Source organism: Seriola aureovittata, chromosome 8 (genome assembly GCF_021018895.1).
Source record: "Seriola aureovittata isolate HTS-2021-v1 ecotype China chromosome 8, ASM2101889v1, whole genome shotgun sequence".
Lineage (NCBI taxonomy): Eukaryota > Metazoa > Chordata > Actinopteri > Carangiformes > Carangidae > Seriola > Seriola aureovittata.
Genome location: NC_079371.1, coordinates 9139872 through 9160916, shown reverse-complemented (window position 1 = coordinate 9160916; position 21045 = coordinate 9139872).

Genomic DNA, 21045 nt, shown 5'->3' with positions numbered 1-21045 from the left:
TTCTGAAATTCTCAAAGGTGCATCTCATGAACCAACTGGCAAGTATATATATATATATATATATATATAGCCGGAGCACAACACAATGTTACAATGTCTGACACTGGAAGGACGAGGAATTGGACGGGGTCAACAGCCAGAGAGAAGAAGAAGAGGAAGAGGAGTGAGGCTGCGTGGCGGAGGAGTTGGGAGGCAAAACAGAGGAAGAGGCAGAAGAGGCCTTTCTGTATCACAATGACATGGTCTGTCAACAAATTACAGTACAAACAGTAAGAGCGTAAATGTGAATCTTGTCCAGTCTCTTGCAATCAATACACTAAGGTGTAACTTACAATTTACAATAAGTGTCATCAAAACTTTAGCCATAGTTTACATCAGAACATCCCTCCAGAGTACACTGTTATATTGACAACACGACTAAGCAATTTGACTGTCTTATCCGTACACAATAACACAAGGACTTGTCATCTGATGGCAGTGACATGTTCATTGACACAGATATTTACTTTTGAGAGATGAACTAAGGATTTTGAGCAAGAGACTGGCTTTTGCAGGTAATCCATGGTGTTTTGCTATTTGTACGAATTGTTTTGAGAAATTCACTTACTGTTTTGCAAATGTCGAGGATGATTCGAGAAATGTACCAAAACGACTGAGAAAAACTGTAATATTTTATACCTGACCATACTATGATGTTATTTGACATTTTTATATCTTAGTATGATATGACGTTTCTTTACATTTTCATGCCAGACTATACGATGAAGTTTTTTGGCATTTTTATGCCTTACTATACTATGAGTTTTTTGGGAATTTTCACGCAATACTATACAATGACGTTTTTTTGGCATTTTTATGCCTTACTATACTATGATGTTCTATGATATTTCAAGGAGTAGTATACTGATATTTCATATATCTTGCTATACAATGACTTTGCAATGCAGCAGCATTGTGGTGCGATGGTTAGGACTATTCCCTCACACTGAGAAGGTCAAGGGTTCAAACCCTGGTTTCAGACTTTATAATCCTGTGATGTTTTTTGATAGTTTCACGCTACAGTATGCGATTAAGTTTTTTGGCATTTTTATATGCCTTACTATACTTTGACGTTTTATGCCTTACAATACTATGACGTTTTATGATATTTCACGGAGTAGTATACTGATATTTTATATACCTTGCTATACAATGAGTTAGTGATCCAGCAGCATGGTGGTACGATGGTTAGGACTATAGCCTCACACTGAGAAGGGCAAGGGTTCAAACCCTGTTTTTAGGCTTTTATATACTGTGACATTTTTGCGCCATCCTAAACTATGATGTTTTTTGACATTTTATGCCTAATGGACAATCTTTTGTGATATATCATGGATTAGTATGCTAAAATATCCTTAATATCATGCTATACCATGAGCATGTGATGCAGAAGTATTGTTGTACAATGGTCAGGACTGCTGCCTCACACTGGCAAGGTCATGGGTTCAATCCCTGGTTTGGGGCTTTACTGTCCTATGGTCCTTTTTGATATATTTTTTGCCTTACTATACTATGATGTTTTTTGCCATTTTTATACCTTATGATACTGTGATGTTTTTTGGCGTTTAATGCCTTACCATACTGTGACGTTTTATGACCTTTCATGCCTTTATATACTGTTATGTTTTTGTGACATTTTATGCCATACTATACAATGACATTTTTTGACATATTCAAGTCACGCTATATGATTACGTTTTTTGACATTTTTTTGCATTACTATACTTTGATTTTTTCATGACATTTTATGCCTAATGGACAATCTTTTGTGATATCTCATGGATTAGTATACTAAAATATCCTTAATACCTTGCTATACTATGAGCTTGTGATGTAGAAGTATTGTGGTACAATGGTCAGGACTACTGCCTAACACTGACAAGATCATGCGTTCAATCCCTGTTTTGGGGCTTTACTGTCCTATGATGCTTTATGGCATTTTTATGCATTTTTATATGCCTTACTATACTTTGACGTTTTATGCCTTACAATACTATGACGTTTTATGATATTTCACGGAGTAGTGTACTGATATTTTACATACTTTGCTATACAATGAGTTAGTGATCCAGCAGCATGGTGGTACGATGGTTAGGACTATAGCCTCACACTGAGAAGGGCAAGGGTTCAAACCCTGTTTTTAGGCTTTTATATACTGTGACATTTTTGCGCCATCCTAAACTATGATGTTTTTTGACATTTTTATGCCTTACTATACAATGATGTTTTCATGACATTCTATGCCTAATGGACAATAACCTTTTATGATATATCATGGATTAGTATGCTAAGATATTCTTAATATCTTGCTATACCATTAAATTGTGATGCAGCAGCATTGTGGTACAATGGTTAGGATTGTTGCTTCACAATGAGAAGGTCATGGGTTCAAACCCTAGTTTGGGGCTTTACTCTCTTATGATGCTTTTTGATATTTTCACACCACAGTATACGATGAATTGTTTTTCCATTTTTATGCCTTACTATACTATAATATTTTATGCCTCACAATACTATGATTTTTTATGATATGTCACGGAGTAGTATACTGATATTTTATATACCTTTCTATACAAGTGTTCATAATGCAGCAGCATGGTGGTAGAATGGTTAGGACTATTCCCTCACACTGAGAAGGGCAAAGGTTCAAACCCTGGTTTCAGGCTTTTATATACTGTGACATTTTTGCGCCATCCTATACTATGATGATTTTTGATATTTATATGTCTTACTATACAATTATGTTTTCATGACATTTTATAACTAATGGACAATCTTTTGTGATATATCATGGATTAGTATGCTAAAATATCCTTAATATCATGCTATACCATGAGCTTGTGATGCAGAAGTATTGTTGTACAATGGTCAGGACTGCTGCCTCACACTGGCAAGGTCATGGGTTCAATCCCTGGTTTGGGGCTTTACTGTCCTATGGTCCTTTTTGATATATTTTTTGCCTTATTATACTATGACGTTTTTTGACATTTTCACGCAATAGTACACAATGAAGTTTTTTGGCATTTTTATGCCTTACTATACTGTGACATTTTATGCCATACTATACTATGATGTTTTTTGCCATTTTTATGACTTAATATACTATGACGTTTTTTGCCATTTTTATGCTCTACTATAATATGACTTTCTTTGCCATTTTTATGCCTTACTATACTGTGACGTTTTGTGCCTGACTATACTATGACCTTTTTTTTGTCATTTTTATGCCTTAGTATACTATGACATTTTTTGAAATTTTATGCCATACAATACTATGACGTTTTTTGACATTTTTATGCTCTACTATAATATTACTTTTTTTGGCATTTTTTTGCCTCACTATACTGTGACGTTTTGTGCCTGACTATACTATGACGTTTTTTGAAATTTTATGCTCTACTAGAATATGTATTTTTTTGGCATTTTTATGCCTTACTAGACTGTGACGTTTTGTGCCTGACTATGCTATGACATTTTTTGAAATTTTATGCCATACAATACTATGACGTTTTTTGAAATTTTTATGCTCTACTATAATATTACTTTTTTTGGCATTTTTTTGCCTTACTATACTGTGACGTTTTGTGCCTGACTATACTATGACGTTTTTTGCCATTTTTATGCTCTACTATAATATTACTTTTTTTGGCATTTTTATATGCCTTACTATACTTTGATGTTTTATGCCTTACAATACTATGACTTTTTATGATATTTCACGGAGTAGTGTACTGATATTTTACATACTTTGCTATACAATGAGTTAGTGATCCAGCAGCATGGTGGTACGATGGTTAGGACTATAGCCTCACACTGAGAAGGGCAAGGGTTCAAACCCTGTATTTAGGCTTTTATATGCTGTGACATTTTTGCGCCATCCTAAACTATGATGTTTTTTGACATTTTTATGACTTATTATACTATGACGTTTTTTGAAATTTTATGCCATACTATACTATGACGTTTTTTGACATTTTTATGCTCTACTAGAATATGTATTTTTTTGGCATTTTTATGCCTTACTATACTGTGACGTTTTGTGCCTGACTATACTATGACGTTTTTTGAATTTTATGCCATACTATACTATGACGTTTTTTGCCATTTTTATGCCTTATTATACTATGACGTTTTTTGAAATTTTATGCCATACTATACTATGACGTTTTTTGCCATTTTTATGCTCTACTATAATATGTATTTTTTTGGCATTTTTATGCCTTACTATACTGTGACGTTTTGTGCCTGACTATACTATGACGTTTTTTTGTCATTTTTATGCCTTAGTATACTATGACGTTTTTTGAAATTTTATGCCATACTATACTATGACGTTTTTTGCCATTTTTATGCCTTATTATACTATGATGTTTTTTTGAAATTTTATGCCATACAATACTATGACGTTTTTTGACATTTTTATGCTCTACTATAATATTACTTTTTTGGCATTTTTATGCCTTACTATACTGTGACGTTTTGTGCCTGACTATACTATGAAGTTTTTTGCCATTTTTATGCTCTACTAGAATATGACTTTTTTTGGCATTTTTATGCCTTACTATACTGTGACGTTTTGTGCCTGACTATACTATGACGTTTTTTGCCATTTTTATGCTCTACTATAATATGTATTTTTTTTGCATTTTTATGCCTTACTATACTATGACGTTTTATGCCTTACAATACTATGACTTTTTATGATATTTCACGGAGTAGTGTACTGATATTTTACATACTTTGCTATACAATGAGTTAGTGATCCAGCAGCATGGTGGTACGATGGTTAGGACTATAGCCTCACACTGAGAAGGGCAAGGGTTCAAACCCTGTATTTAGGCTTTTATATGCTGTGACATTTTTGCGCCATCCTAAACTATGATGTTTTTTGACATTTTTATGACTTAATATACTATGACGTTTTTTGAATTTTATGCCATACTATACTATGACGTTTTTTGACATTTTTATGCTCTACTATAATATGACTTTTTTTGGCATTTTTTTGCCTTACTATACTGTGACGTTTTTTGCCATTTTTATGCCTTATTATACTATGACGTTTTTTGCCATTTTTATGCCTTATTATACTATGATGTTTTTTTGAAATTTTATGCCATACAATACTATGACGTTTTTTGACATTTTTATGCTCTACTATAATATTACTTTTTTGGCATTTTTATGCCTTACTATACTGTGACGTTTTGTGCCTGACTATACTATGAAGTTTTTTGCCATTTTTATGCTCTACTAGAATATGACTTTTTTTGGCATTTTTATGCCTTACTATACTGTGACGTTTTGTGCCTGACTATACTATGACGTTTTTTGCCATTTTTATGCTCTACTATAATATGTATTTTTTTGCATTTTTATGCCTTACTATACTATGACGTTTTATGCCTTACAATACTATGACTTTTTATGATATTTCACGGAGTAGTGTACTGATATTTTACATACTTTGCTATACAATGAGTTAGTGATCCAGCAGCATGGTGGTACGATGGTTAGGACTATAGCCTCACACTGAGAAGGGCAAGGGTTCAAACCCTGTATTTAGGCTTTTATATGCTGTGACATTTTTGCGCCATCCTAAACTATGATGTTTTTTGACATTTTTATGACTTAATATACTATGACGTTTTTTGAAATTTTATGCCATACTATACTATGACGTTTTTGACATTTTTATGCTCTACTATAATATGACTTTTTTTGGCATTTTTTTGCCTTACTATACTGTGACGTTTTGTGCCTGACTATACTATGACGTTTTTTGCCATTTTTATGCCTTATTATACTATGACGTTTTTTGAAATTTTATGCCATACTATACTATGACGTTTTTTGACATTTTTATGCTCTACTAGAATATGTATTTTTTTGGCATTTTTATGCCTTACTATACTGTGACGTTTTGTGCCTGACTATACTATGACGTTTTTTGAAATTTTATGCCATACTATACTATGACGTTTTTTGCCATTTTTATGCTCTACTATAATATGTATTTTTTTGGCATTTTTATGCCTTATTATACTATGATGTTTTTTTGAAATTTTATGCCATACAATACTATGACGTTTTTTGACATTTTTATGCTCTACTATAATATTACTTTTTTGGCATTTTTATGCCTTACTATACTGTGACGTTTTGTGCCTGACTATACTATGAAGTTTTTTGCCATTTTTATGCTCTACTAGAATATGACTTTTTTTGGCATTTTTATGCCTTACTATACTGTGACGTTTTGTGCCTGACTATACTATGACGTTTTTTTGGCATTTTTATGCCTTAGTATACTATGACATTTTTTGAAATTTTATGCCATACTATACTATGACGTTTTTTGCCATTTTTATGCCGTACTATAATATTACTTTTTTTGGCATTTTTATACCTTACTATACTGTGACGTTTTGTGCCTGACTATACTATGACGTTTTATGATATTTCACGGAGTAGTGTACTGATATTTTATATACCTTGCTATACAATGAGTTAGTGATCCGGCAGCATGGTGGTACGATGGTTAGCACTATAGCCTCACACTGAGAAGGGCAAGGGTTCAAGCCCTGTTTTTAGGCTTTTATATACTGTGACATTTTTGCGCCATCCTAAACTATGATGTTTTTTGACATTTTTATGCCTTACTATACAATGATGTTTTCATGACATTCTATGCCTAATGGACAATAACCTTTTATGATATATCATGGATTAGTATGCTAAGATATTCTTAATATCTTGCTATACCATTAAGTTGTGATGCAGCAGCATTGTGGTACAATGGTTAGGATTGTTGCTTCACAATGAGAAGGTCATGGGTTCAAACCCTAGTTTGGGGCTTTACTCTCTTATGATGCTTTTTGATATTTTCACACCACAGTATACAATGAATTGTTTTTCCATTTTTATGCCTTACTATACTATAATATTTTATGCCTCACAATACTATGATTTTTTATGATATGTCACGGAGTAGTATACTGATATTTTATATACCTTTCTATACAAGTGTTCATAATGCAGCAGCATGGTGGTAGAATGGTTAGGACTATTCCCTCACACTGAGAAGGGCAAGGGTTCAAACCCTGGTTTCAGGCTTTTATATACTGTGACATTTTTGCGCCATCCTATACTATGATGATTTTTGATATTTATATGTCTTACTATACAATTATGTTTTCATGACATTTTATAACTAATGGACAATCTTTTGTGATATATCATGGATTAGTATGCTAAAATATCCTTAATATCATGCTATACCATGAGCTTGTGATGCAGAAGTATTGTTGTACAATGGTCAGGACTGCTGCCTCACACTGGCAAGGTCATGGGTTCAATCCCTGGTTTGGGGCTTTACTGTCCTATGGTCCTTTTTGATATATTTTTTGCCTTATTATACTATGACGTTTTTTGACATTTTCACGCAATAGTACACAATGAAGTTTTTTGGCATTTTTATGCCTTACTATACTGTGACATTTTTATGCCATACTATACTATGATGTTTTTTGCCATTTTTATGACTTAATATACTATGACGTTTTTTGCCATTTTTATGCTCTACTATAATATGACTTTCTTTGCCATTTTTATGCCTTACTATACTGTGACGTTTTGTGCCTGACTATACTATGACCTTTTTTTTGTCATTTTTATGCCTTAGTATACTATGACATTTTTTGAAATTTTATGCCATACAATACTATGACGTTTTTTGACATTTTTATGCTCTACTATAATATTACTTTTTTTGGCATTTTTTTGCCTCACTATACTGTGACGTTTTGTGCCTGACTATACTATGACGTTTTTTGAAATTTTATGCCATACAATACTATGACGTTTTTTGAAATTTTTATGCTCTACTATAATATTACTTTTTTTGGCATTTTTTTGCCTTACTATACTGTGACGTTTTGTGCCTGACTATACTATGACGTTTTTTGCCATTTTTATGCTCTACTATAATATTACTTTTTTTGGCATTTTTATATGCCTTACTATACTTTGACGTTTTATGCCTTACAATACTATGACTTTTTATGATATTTCACGGAGTAGTGTACTGATATTTTACATACTTTGCTATACAATGAGTTAGTGATCCAGCAGCATGGTGGTACGATGGTTAGGACTATAGCCTCACACTGAGAAGGGCAAGGGTTCAAACCCTGTATTTAGGCTTTTATATGCTGTGACATTTTTGCGCCATCCTAAACTATGATGTTTTTTGACATTTTTATGACTTATTATACTATGACGTTTTTTGAAATTTTATGCCATACTATACTATGACGTTTTTTGACATTTTTATGCTCTACTAGAATATGTATTTTTTTGGCATTTTTATGCCTTACTATACTGTGACGTTTTGTGCCTGACTATACTATGACGTTTTTTGAAATTTTATGCCATACTATACTATGACGTTTTTTGCCATTTTTATGCCTTATTATACTATGACGTTTTTTGAAATTTTATGCCATACTATACTATGACGTTTTTTGCCATTTTTATGCTCTACTATAATATGTATTTTTTTGGCATTTTTATGCCTTACTATACTGTGACGTTTTGTGCCTGACTATACTATGACGTTTTTTTGTCATTTTTATGCCTTAGTATAGTATGACGTTTTTTGAAATTTTATGCCATACTATACTATGACGTTTTTTGCCATTTTTATGCCTTATTATACTATGATGTTTTTTTGAAATTTTATGCCATACAATACTATGACGTTTTTTGACATTTTTATGCTCTACTATAATATTACTTTTTTTGGCATTTTTATGCCTTACTATACTGTGACGTTTTGTGCCTGACTATACTATGAAGTTTTTTGCCATTTTTATGCTCTACTAGAATATGACTTTTTTTGGCATTTTTATGCCTTACTATACTGTGACGTTTTGTGCCTGACTATACTATGACGTTTTTTGCCATTTTTATGCTCTACTATAATATGTATTTTTTTGGCATTTTTATGCCTTACTATACTATGACGTTTTTTGACATTTTCACGCAATAGTACACAATGAAGTTTTTTGGCATTTTTATGCCTTACTATACTGTGACGTTTTATGCCATAGTATACTATGATGTTTTTTGCCATTTTTATGACTTACTATACTATGACGTTTTTTGCCATTTTTATGCCTTATTATGCTATGATGTTTTTTTGAAATTTTATGCCATACTATACTATGACGTTTTTTGAAATTTTATGCCATACTATACTATGACGTTTTTTGAAATTTTATGCCTTACTATACTATGACGTTTTTTGCCATTTTTATGCCTTATTATACTATGACGTTTTCTGAAATTTTAAGCCATACAATACTATGACGTTTTTTGCCATTTTTATGCTCTACTAGAATATGTATTTTTTTGGCATTTTTATGCCTTACTATACTGTGACGTTTTGTGCCTGACTATACTATAACGTTTTTTTGTCATTTTTATGCCTTAGTATACTATGACATTTTTTGAAATTTTATGCCATACAATACTATGATGTTTTTTGACATTTTTATGCTCTACTATAATATTACTTTTTTTGGCATTTTTATGCCTTACTATACTGTGACGTTTTATGCCATACTATACTATGATGTTTTTTGCCATTTTTATGACTTAATATACTATGACATTTTTTGAAATTTTATGCCATACTATACTATGACGTTTTTTGAAATTTTATGCCTTACTATACTATGACGTTTTTTGCCATTTTTATGCCTTATTATACTATGATGTTTTTTTGAAATTTTATGCCATACAATACTATGACGTTTTTTGACATTTTTATGCTCTACTATAATATTACTTTTTTTGGCATTTTTTTGCCTTACTATACTGTGACGTTTTATGCCATACTATACTATGATGTTTTTTGCCATTTTTATGACTTAATATACTATGACATTTTTTGAAATTTTATGCCATACTATACTATGACGTTTTTTGAAATTTTTATGCCTTATTATACTATGATGTTTTTTTGAAATTTTATGCCATACTATACTATGACGTTTTTTGACATTTTTATGCTCTACTAGAATATGACTTTTTTTGGCATTTTTTTGGCTTACTATACTGTGACGTTTTGTGCCTGACTATACTATGACGTTTTTTGCCATTTTTATGCCTTATTATACTATGACGTTTTTTGAAATTTTATGCCATACTATACTATGACGTTTTTTGACATTTTTATGCTCTACTATAATATTACTTTTTTTGGCATTTTTATGCCTTACTATACAGTGACGTTTTGTGCCTGACTATACTATGACGTTTTTTGCCATTTTTATGCTCTACTATAATATTACTTTTTTTGGCATTTTTATGCCTTACTATACTGTGACGTTTTGTGCCTGACTATACTATGACGTTTTTTGCCATTTTTATGCTCTACTAGAATATGACTTTTTTTGGCATTTTTATGCCTTACTATACTATGACGTTTTTTGCCATTTTTATGCCTTATATACTATGATGTTTTTTGCCATTTTTATGACTTACTATACTATGACGTTTTTTGCCATTTTTATGCCTTATTATGCTATGATGTTTTTTTGAAATTTTATGCCATACTATACTATGACGTTTTTTGAAATTTTATGCCATACTATACTATGACGTTTTTTGAAATTTTATGCCTTACTATACTATGACGTTTTTTGCCATTGTTATGCCTTATTATACTATGATGTTTTTTTGAAATTTTAAGCCATACAATACTATGACGTTTTTTGCCATTTTTATGCTCTACTAGAATATGTATTTTTTTGGCATTTTTATGCCTTACTATACTGTGACGTTTTGTGCCTGACTATACTATAACGTTTTTTTGTCATTTTTATGCCTTAGTATACTATGACATTTTTTGAAATTTTATGCCATACAATACTATGACATTTTTTGAAATTTTTATGCTCTACTATAATATTACTTTTTTTGGCATTTTTTTGCCTTACTATACTGTGACGTTTTATGCCATACTATACTATGATGTTTTTTGCCATTTTTATGACTTAATATACTATGACATTTTTTGAAATTTTATGCCATACTATACTATGACGTTTTTTGAAATTTTATGCCTTACTATACTATGACGTTTTTTGCCATTTTTATGCCTTATTATACTATGATGTTTTTTTGAAATTTTATGCCATACAATACTATGACGTTTTTTGACATTTTTATGCTCTACTATAATATTACTTTTTTTGGCATTTTTTTGCCTTACTATACTGTGACGTTTTATGCCATACTATACTATGATGTTTTTTGCCATTTTTATGACTTAATATACTATGACATTTTTTGAAATTTTATGCCATACTATACTATGACGTTTTTTGAAATTTTTATGCCTTATTATACTATGATGTTTTTTGAAATTTTATGCCATACTATACTATGACGTTTTTTGACATTTTTATGCTCTACTAGAATATGACTTTTTTTGGCATTTTTTTGGCTTACTATACTGTGACGTTTTGTGCCTGACTATACTATGACGTTTTTTGCCATTTTTATGCCTTATTATACTATGACGTTTTTTGAAATTTTATGCCATACTATACTATGACGTTTTTTGACATTTTTATGCTCTACTATAATATTACTTTTTTTGGCATTTTTATGCCTTACTATACTGTGACGTTTTGTGCCTGACTATACTATGACGTTTTTTGCCATTTTTATGCTCTACTATAATATTACTTTTTTTGGCATTTTTATGCCTTACTATACTGTGACGTTTTGTGCCTGACTATACTATGACGTTTTTGCCATTTTTATGCTCTACTAGAATATGACTTTTTTTGGCATTTTTATATGCCTTACTATACTTTGACGTTTTATGCCTGACTATACTATGACATTTTATGATATTTCACGGAGTAGTGTACTGATATTTTACATACCTTGCTATACAATGAGTTAGTGATCCGGCAACATGGTGGTACGATGGTTAGCACTATAGCCTCACACTGAGAAGGGCAAGGGTTCAAACCCTGTTTTTAGGCTTTTATATACTGTGACATTTTTGCGCCATCCTAAACTATGATGTTTTTTGACATTTTTATGCCTTACTATACAATGATGTTTTCATGACATTCTATGCCTAATGGACAATAACCTTTTATGATATATCATGGATTAGTATGCTAAGATATTCTTAATATCTTGCTATACCATTAAATTGTGATGCAGCAGCATTGTGGTACAATGGTTAGGATTGTTGCTTCACAATGAGAAGGTCATGGGTTCAAACCCTAGTTTGGGGCTTTACTCTTTTATGATGCTTTTTGATATTTTCACACCACAGTATACAATGAATTGTTTTTCCATTTTTATGCCTTACTATACTATAATATTTTATGCCTCACAATACTATGATTTTTTATGATATGTCACGGAGTAGTATACTGATATTTTATATACCTTTCTATACAAGTGTTCATAATGCAGCAGCATGGTGGTAGAATGGTTAGGACTATTCCCTCACACTGAGAAGGGCAAAGGTTCAAACCCTGGTTTCAGGCTTTTATATACTGTGACATTTTTGCGCCATCCTATACTATGATGATTTTTGATATTTATATGTCTTACTATACAATTATGTTTTCATGACATTTTATAACTAATGGACAATCTTTTGTGATATATCATGGATTAGTATGCTAAAATATCCTTAATATCATGCTATACCATGAGCTTGTGATGCAGAAGTATTGTTGTACAATGGTCAGGACTGCTGCCTCACACTGGCAAGGTCATGGGTTCAATCCCTGGTTTGGGGCTTTACTGTCCTATGGTCCTTTTTGATATATTTTTTGCCTTATTATACTATGACTTTTTTTGACATTTTCACGCAATAGTACACAATGAAGTTTTTTGGCATTTTTATGCCTTACTATACTGTGACATTTTATGCCATACTATACTATGATGTTTTTTGCCATTTTTATGACTTAATATACTATGACGTTTTTTGCCATTTTTATGCTCTACTATAATATGACTTTCTTTGCCATTTTTATGCCTTACTATACTGTGACGTTTTGTGCCTGACTATACTAACACGTTTTTTTTGTCATTTTTATGCCTTAGTATACTATGACATTTTTTGAAATTTTATGCCATACAATACTATGACGTTTTTTGACATTTTTATGTTCTACTAGAATATGTATTTTTTTGGTATTTTTATGCCTTACTATACTGTGACGTTTTGTGCCTGACTATGCTATGACATTTTTTGAAATTTTATGCCATACAATACTATGACGTTTTTTGAAATTTTTATGCTCTACTATAATATTACTTTTTTTGGCATTTTTTTGCCTTACTATACTGTGACGTTTTGTGCCTGACTATACTATGACGTTTTTTGCCATTTTTATGCTCTACTATAATATTACTTTTTTTGGCATTTTTATATGCCTTACTATACTTTGACGTTTTATGCCTTACAATACTATGACTTTTTATGATATTTCACGGAGTAGTGTACTGATATTTTACATACTTTGCTATACAATGAGTTAGTGATCCAGCAGCATGGTGGTACGATGGTTAGGACTATAGCCTCACACTGAGAAGGGCAAGGGTTCAAACCCTGTATTTAGGCTTTTATATGCTGTGACATTTTTGCGCCATCCTAAACTATGATGTTTTTTGACATTTTTATGACTTAATATACTATGACGTTTTTTGAAATTTTATGCCATACTATACTATGACGTTTTTTGACATTTTTATGCTCTACTATAATATGACTTTTTTTGGCATTTTTTTGCCTTACTATACTGTGACGTTTTGTGCCTGACTATACTATGACGTTTTTTGCCATTTTTATGCCTTATTATACTATGACGTTTTTTGAAATTTTATGCCATACTATACTATGACGTTTTTTGCCATTTTTATGCTCTACTATAATATGTATTTTTTTGGCATTTTTATGCCTTATTATACTATGATGTTTTTTTGAAATTTTATGCCATACAATACTATGACGTTTTTTGACATTTTTATGCTCTACTATAATATTACTTTTTTGGCATTTTTATGCCTTACTATACTGTGACGTTTTGTGCCTGACTATACTATGAAGTTTTTTGCCATTTTTATGCTCTACTAGAATATGACTTTTTTTGGCATTTTTATGCCTTACTATACTGTGACGTTTTGTGCCTGACTATACTATGACGTTTTTTTGGCATTTTTATGCCTTAGTATACTATGACATTTTTTGAAATTTTATGCCATACTATACTATGACGTTTTTTGCCATTTTTATGCCGTACTATAATATTACTTTTTTTGGCATTTTTATGCCTTACTATACTGTGACGTTTTGTGCCTGACTATACTATGACGTTTTATGATATTTCACGGAGTAGTGTACTGATATTTTATATACCTTGCTATACAATGAGTTAGTGATCCGGCAGCATGGTGGTACGATGGTTAGCACTATAGCCTCACACTGAGAAGGGCAAGGGTTCAAGCCCTGTTTTTAGGCTTTTATATGCTGTGACATTTTTGCGCCATCCTAAACTATGATGTTTTTTGACATTTTTATGCCTTACTATACAATGATGTTTTCATGACATTCTATGCCTAATGGACAATAACCTTTTATGATATATCATGGATTAGTATGCTAAGATATTCTTAATATCTTGCTATACCATTAAGTTGTGATGCAGCAGCATTGTGGTACAATGGTTAGGATTGTTGCTTCACAATGAGAAGGTCATGGGTTCAAACCCTAGTTTGGGGCTTTACTCTCTTATGATGCTTTTTGATATTTTCACACCACAGTATACGATGAATTGTTTTTCCATTTTTATGCCTTACTATACTATAATATTTTATGCCTCACAATACTATGATTTTTTATGATATGTCACGGAGTAGTATACTGATATTTTATATACCTTTCTATACAAGTGTTCATAATGCAGCAGCATGGTGGTAGAATGGTTAGGACTATTCCCTCACACTGAGAAGGGCAAGGGTTCAAACCTTGGTTTCAGGCTTTTATATACTGTGACATTTTTGCGCCATCCTATACTATGATGATTTTTGATATTTATATGTCTTACTATACAATTATGTTTTCATGACATTTTATAACTAATGGACAATCTTTTGTGATATATCATGGATTAGTATGCTAAAATATCCTTAATATCATGCTATACCATGAGCATGTGATGCAGAAGTATTGTTGTACAATGGTCAGGACTGCTGCCTCACACTGGCAAGGTCATGGGTTCAATCCCTGGTTTGGGGCTTTACTGTCCTATGGTCCTTTTTGATATATTTTTTGCCTTACTATACTATGATGTTTTTTGACATTTTCACGCAATAGTACACAATGAAGTTTTTTGGCATTTTTATGCCTTACTATACTGTGACGTTTTGTGCCTGACTATACTATGACGTTTTTTGACATTTTTATGCTCTACTAGAACATGTATTTTTTTGGCATTTTTATGCCTTACTATACTGTGACGTTTTGTGCCTGACTATACTATAACGTTTTTTTGTCATTTTTATGCCTTAGTATACTATGACATTTTTTGAAATTTTATGCCATACAATACTATGACGTTTTTTGCCATTTTTATGCTCTACTATAATATTACTTTTTTTGGCATTTTTATATGCCTTACTATACTGTGACGTTTTGTGCCTGACTATACTATGACGTTTTTGCCATTTTTATGCTCTACTATAATATTACTTTTTTTGGCATTTTTATATGCCTTACTATACTTTGACGTTTTATGCCTTACAATACTATGACGTTTTATGATATTTCACGGAGTAGTGTACTGATATTTTACATACTTTGCTATACAATGAGTTAGTGATCCAGCAGCATGGTGGTACGATGGTTAGGACTATAGCCTCACACTGAGAAGGGCAAGGGTTCAAACCCTGTTTTTAGGCTTTTATATGCTGTGACATTTTTGCGCCATCCTAAACTATGATGTTTTTTGACATTTTTATGCCTTACTATACAATGATGTTTTTTTGAAATTTTATGCCATACAATACTATGACGTTTTTTGACATTTTTATGCTCTACTATAATATTACTTTTTTTGGCATTTTTTTGCCTTACTATACTGTGACGTTTTGTGCCTGACTATACTATGACGTTTTTTGCCATTTTTATGCCTTATTATACTATGACGTTTTTTGAAATTTTATGCCATACTATACTATGACGTTTTTTGCCATTTTTATGCTCTACTATGATATGTATTTTTTTGGCATTTTTATGCCTTACTATACTGTGACGTTTTGTGCCTGACTATACTATGACGTTTTTGCCATTTTTATGCTCTACTAGAATATGACTTTTTTTGGCATTTTTATATGCCTTACTATACTTTGACGTTTTATGCCTTACAATACTATGACGTTTTATGATATTTCACGGAGTAGTGTACTGATATTTTACATACCTTGCTATACAATGAGTTAGTGATCCGGCAGCATGGTGGTACGATGGTTAGGACTATAGCCTCACACTGAGAAGGGCAAGGGTTCAAGCCCTGTTTTTAGGCTTTTATATGCTGTGACATTTTTGCGCCATCCTAAACTATGATGTTTTTTGACATTTTTATGCTTTACTATACAATGATGTTTTCATGACATTCTATGCCTAATGGACAATAACCTTTTATGATATATCATGGATCAGTATGCTAAGATATTCTTAATATCTTGCTATACCATTAAGTTGTGATGCAGCAGCATTGTGGTACAATGGTTAGGATTGTTGCTTCACAATGAGAAGGTCATGGGTTCAAACCCTAGTTTGGGGCTTTACTCTCTTATGATGCTTTTTGATATTTTCACACCACAGTATACGATGAATTGTTTTTCCATTTTTATGCCTTACTATACTATAATATTTTATGCCTCACAATACTATGATTTTTTATGATATGTCACGGAGTAGTATACTGATATTTTATATACCTTTCTATACAAGTGTTCATAATGCAGCAGCATGGTGGTAGAATGGTTAGGACTATTCCCTCACACTGAGAAGGGCAAGGGTTCAAACCCTGGTTTCAGGCTTTTATATACTGTGACATTTTTGCGCCATCCTATACTATGATGATTTTTGATATTTATATGTCTTACTATACAATTATGTTTTCATGACATTTTATGCCTAATGGACAATCTTTTGTGATATATCATGGATTAGTATGCTAAAATATCCTTAATATCATGCTATACCATGAGCATGTGATGCAGAAGTATTGTTGTACAATGGTCAGGACTGCTGCCTCACGCTGGCAAGGTCATGGGTTCAATCCCTGGTTTGGGGCTTTACTGTCCTATGGTCCTTTTTGATGTATTTTTTGCCTTACTATACTATGATGTTTTTTGCCATTTTTATACCTTATGATACTGTGATGTTTTTTGGCGTTTAATGCCTTACCATACTGTGACGTTTTTATGACCTTTCATGCCTTTATATACTATTATGTTTTTGTGACATTTTTATGCCATACTATACAATGACATTTTTTGACATATTCAAGTCACGCTATATGATTACGTTTTTTGACATTTTTTTGCATTACTATACTTTGATTTTTTCATGACATTTTATGCCTAATGGACAATCTTTTGTGATATCTCATGGATTAGTATACTAAAATATCCTTAATACCTTGCTATACTATGAGCTTGTGATGTAGAAGTATTGTGGTACAATGGTCAGGACTACTGCCTAACACTGACAAGGTCATGCGTTCAATCCCTGTTTTGGGGCTTTACTGTCCTATGAAGTTTTTTGGCATTTTTATGCCTTGTGACGTTTTATGCCATACTATACTATGATGTTTTTTGCCATTTTTATGACTTAATATACTATGACGTTTTTTGAAATTTTATGCCATACTATACTATGACGTTTTTTTCCATTTTTATGCTCTACTATAATATGACTTTTTTTGGCATTTTTTTGCCTTACTATACTGTGACGTTTTGTGCCTGACTATACTATGACGTTTTTTGCCATTTTTATGCCTTATTATACTATGACGTTTTTTGAAATTTTATGCCATACTATACTATGACGTTTTTTGACATTTTTATGCACTACTAGAATATGTATTTTTTTGGCATTTTTATGCCTTACTATACTGTGACGTTTTGTGCCTGACTATACTATGACGTTTTTTGAAATTTTATGCCATACTATACTATGACGTTTTTTGCCATTTTTATGCTCTACTATAATATGTATTTTTTTGGCATTTTTATGCCTTACTATACTGTGACGTTTTGTGCCTGACTATACTATGACGTTTTTTTGTCATTTTTATGCCTTAGTATACTATGACATTTTTTAAAATTTTATGCCATACTATACTATGACGTTTTTTGCCATTTTTATGCCTTATTATACTATGATGTTTTTTTGAAATTTTATGACATACAATACTATGACGTTTTTTGACATTTTTATGCTCTACTATAATATGTATTTTTTTGGCATTTTTATGCCTTACTATACTGTGACGTTTTGTGCCTGACTATACTATGACGTTTTTTGCCATTTTTATGCTCTACTATAATATGTATTTTTTTGGCATTTTTATGCTTTACTATACTGTGACGTTTTGTGCCTGACTATACTATGACGTTTTTTGCCATTTTTATGCTCTACTAGAATATGACTTTTTTTGGCATTTTTATGCCTTACTATACTGTGACGTTTTGTGCCTGACTATACTATGACGTTTTTTTGTCATTTTTATGCCTTAGTATACTATGACATTTTTTGAAATTTTATGCCATACTATACTATGACGTTTTTTGCCATTTTTATGCCGTATTATACTATGATGTTTTTTTGAAATTTTATGCCATACAATACTATGACGTTTTTTGACATTTTTATGCTCTACTATAATATGACTTTTTTTGGCATTTTTTTGCCTTACTATACTGTGACGTTTTGTGCCTGACTATATTATGACGTTTTTTGACATTTTTATGCCTTATTATACTATGATGTTTTTTGAAATTTTATGCCATACTATACTATGACGTTTTTTGACATTTTTATGCTCTACTAGAATATGACTTTTTTTGGCATTTTTTTGGCTTACTATACTGTGACGTTTTGTGCCTGACTACGTTTTTTGAAATTTTATACTATACTATGACGTTATTCCATCCATACCTTCAGCTGTAACACAGCCAAAATGATCAGCAAATCAAAAAAGAAAATTAAAGAAAATGTCCAAAAAAGGACAGAGGGACCCCTGAGGGTTAATAAATCCCATGAACTGCTATTTAAATTACCACTATTATGTTTTTTTCTGTGCTAAATTTAACATTACTGGGGAGGAGAGCAACGCGACTAGAAGTGACAGCGAGAGAGGGCTAGTAGCTTCTCCTCTCCTCCGTCTCAGCGGAGACCGTCACAACTTCATTCACTCTTTTAACAAAACAAAAAAAAAGCAACGAAGGAAGCAGTAAATGGACTTACATATTTAAGACCTAACTAAATGTAATTTAAGACCTAACATGCGGCTAATGTAAAGCTAGCAGAGCTTGGAGAGTTGGTTATCTGGTTGCTAGGCGCACGCAGGCACGCACACAGGTCAGGAGCTGCCGTTGCCATGGCAATGTGAAAATCTGCCCAGAATTTGGCTTCTACATGGCTTCAAACAACTGCGAATTATGAGAAAACCATTACTTCTTTTCATAAACCGAAAAGACCGTGCCAGACACTGAAGCCAGAAGTTTCTACAGTCTCTATTTTATTCAGATATTCCTTAAAATGAGTGAGGAAGCTCAGTGCGAAGACAGAGTGAGATTCTTTTGAAAAAAAAAGACGATTACATTAGGTGTCAATGAGAGTGAGACAGGTATTGCTGCCGGACTCGGCACACCCGTTTAAATTTTGTGCAGACCCTGCCTGTCAAAGTTGCATTTTATGAATCCCAACAACTATGTCTACATTTTCAGAAAGAATTATTTGTCTCCTTTTTACGGTTTGGCCGCGAGCTCGAGTTAAAAATAGAAATAAAGGTTATTTTTTACTGCTTCACGCACTCTAGCCAACTGACGCTTTCACTCTAACTTTGAAGAAAAAGTGATTTGCACTCCTCCTTTGAGTGCTCACAGTTTGAAAAGTTAACATGTTATGTAAAAACAGTTCCTGTCTTTTTGAGAGAGCAGAAGTTTTCCTCCGTTTTATAGTTTGAATCACATTTCTACGTGCAGGTATGAGAGAGCTGGGTGACTCAGAAAAAAGGTGCAATTTTGTCGAAAAAAGGTGGGTTTCTAAAGAAAATTCCAATGCATTTCTAATGCATTATTTATTCCCAGTTTTTTGGGAATAACTTTGGGAAAAATTGGAATTTTAACACCAAAAGTCATAGCACCCCTTGCGGGATCAAGACGCACGTTTTGATGTATATATTACCGGGGTTTTCTCAAAGCTGCGGGACGAGTTACGCGCCGAAATTTGGCGGAAGAATAATAAACCCGAAACAGAAGATTAATAGATGCCTCGGCACTGCTCTCAGCTATTCTAGCTGTAGAGGAGTGCCTCGGAGCTGAGCACCCGTGGCACTAATAAATAATTACATGAATGTAACCTGAGGACTTATAAGTGGCAGACTAAAGAATTCGATTAAAGAATTGAAAATGATTCATTTATTTTGGTTTTTGCTAAAAATGGAAACTTGCCCATTTTGAGACAATGGGCTTCCCAAGTCCTGTACCCAGCAGTAATAACTGTAAGTGTTACAGAACTCAAACGTCCCCGGTTAAAGGAATAATCTACTGAAAACCTATCTTTCAAGTATAAAATACCCACTGTGTTTAAGTTTGTAAATTTGTAGCTTGATGAATTCATAACAATGAAAGCACAAAGCTCTGTAAGTCTATAAAGTCACCTGA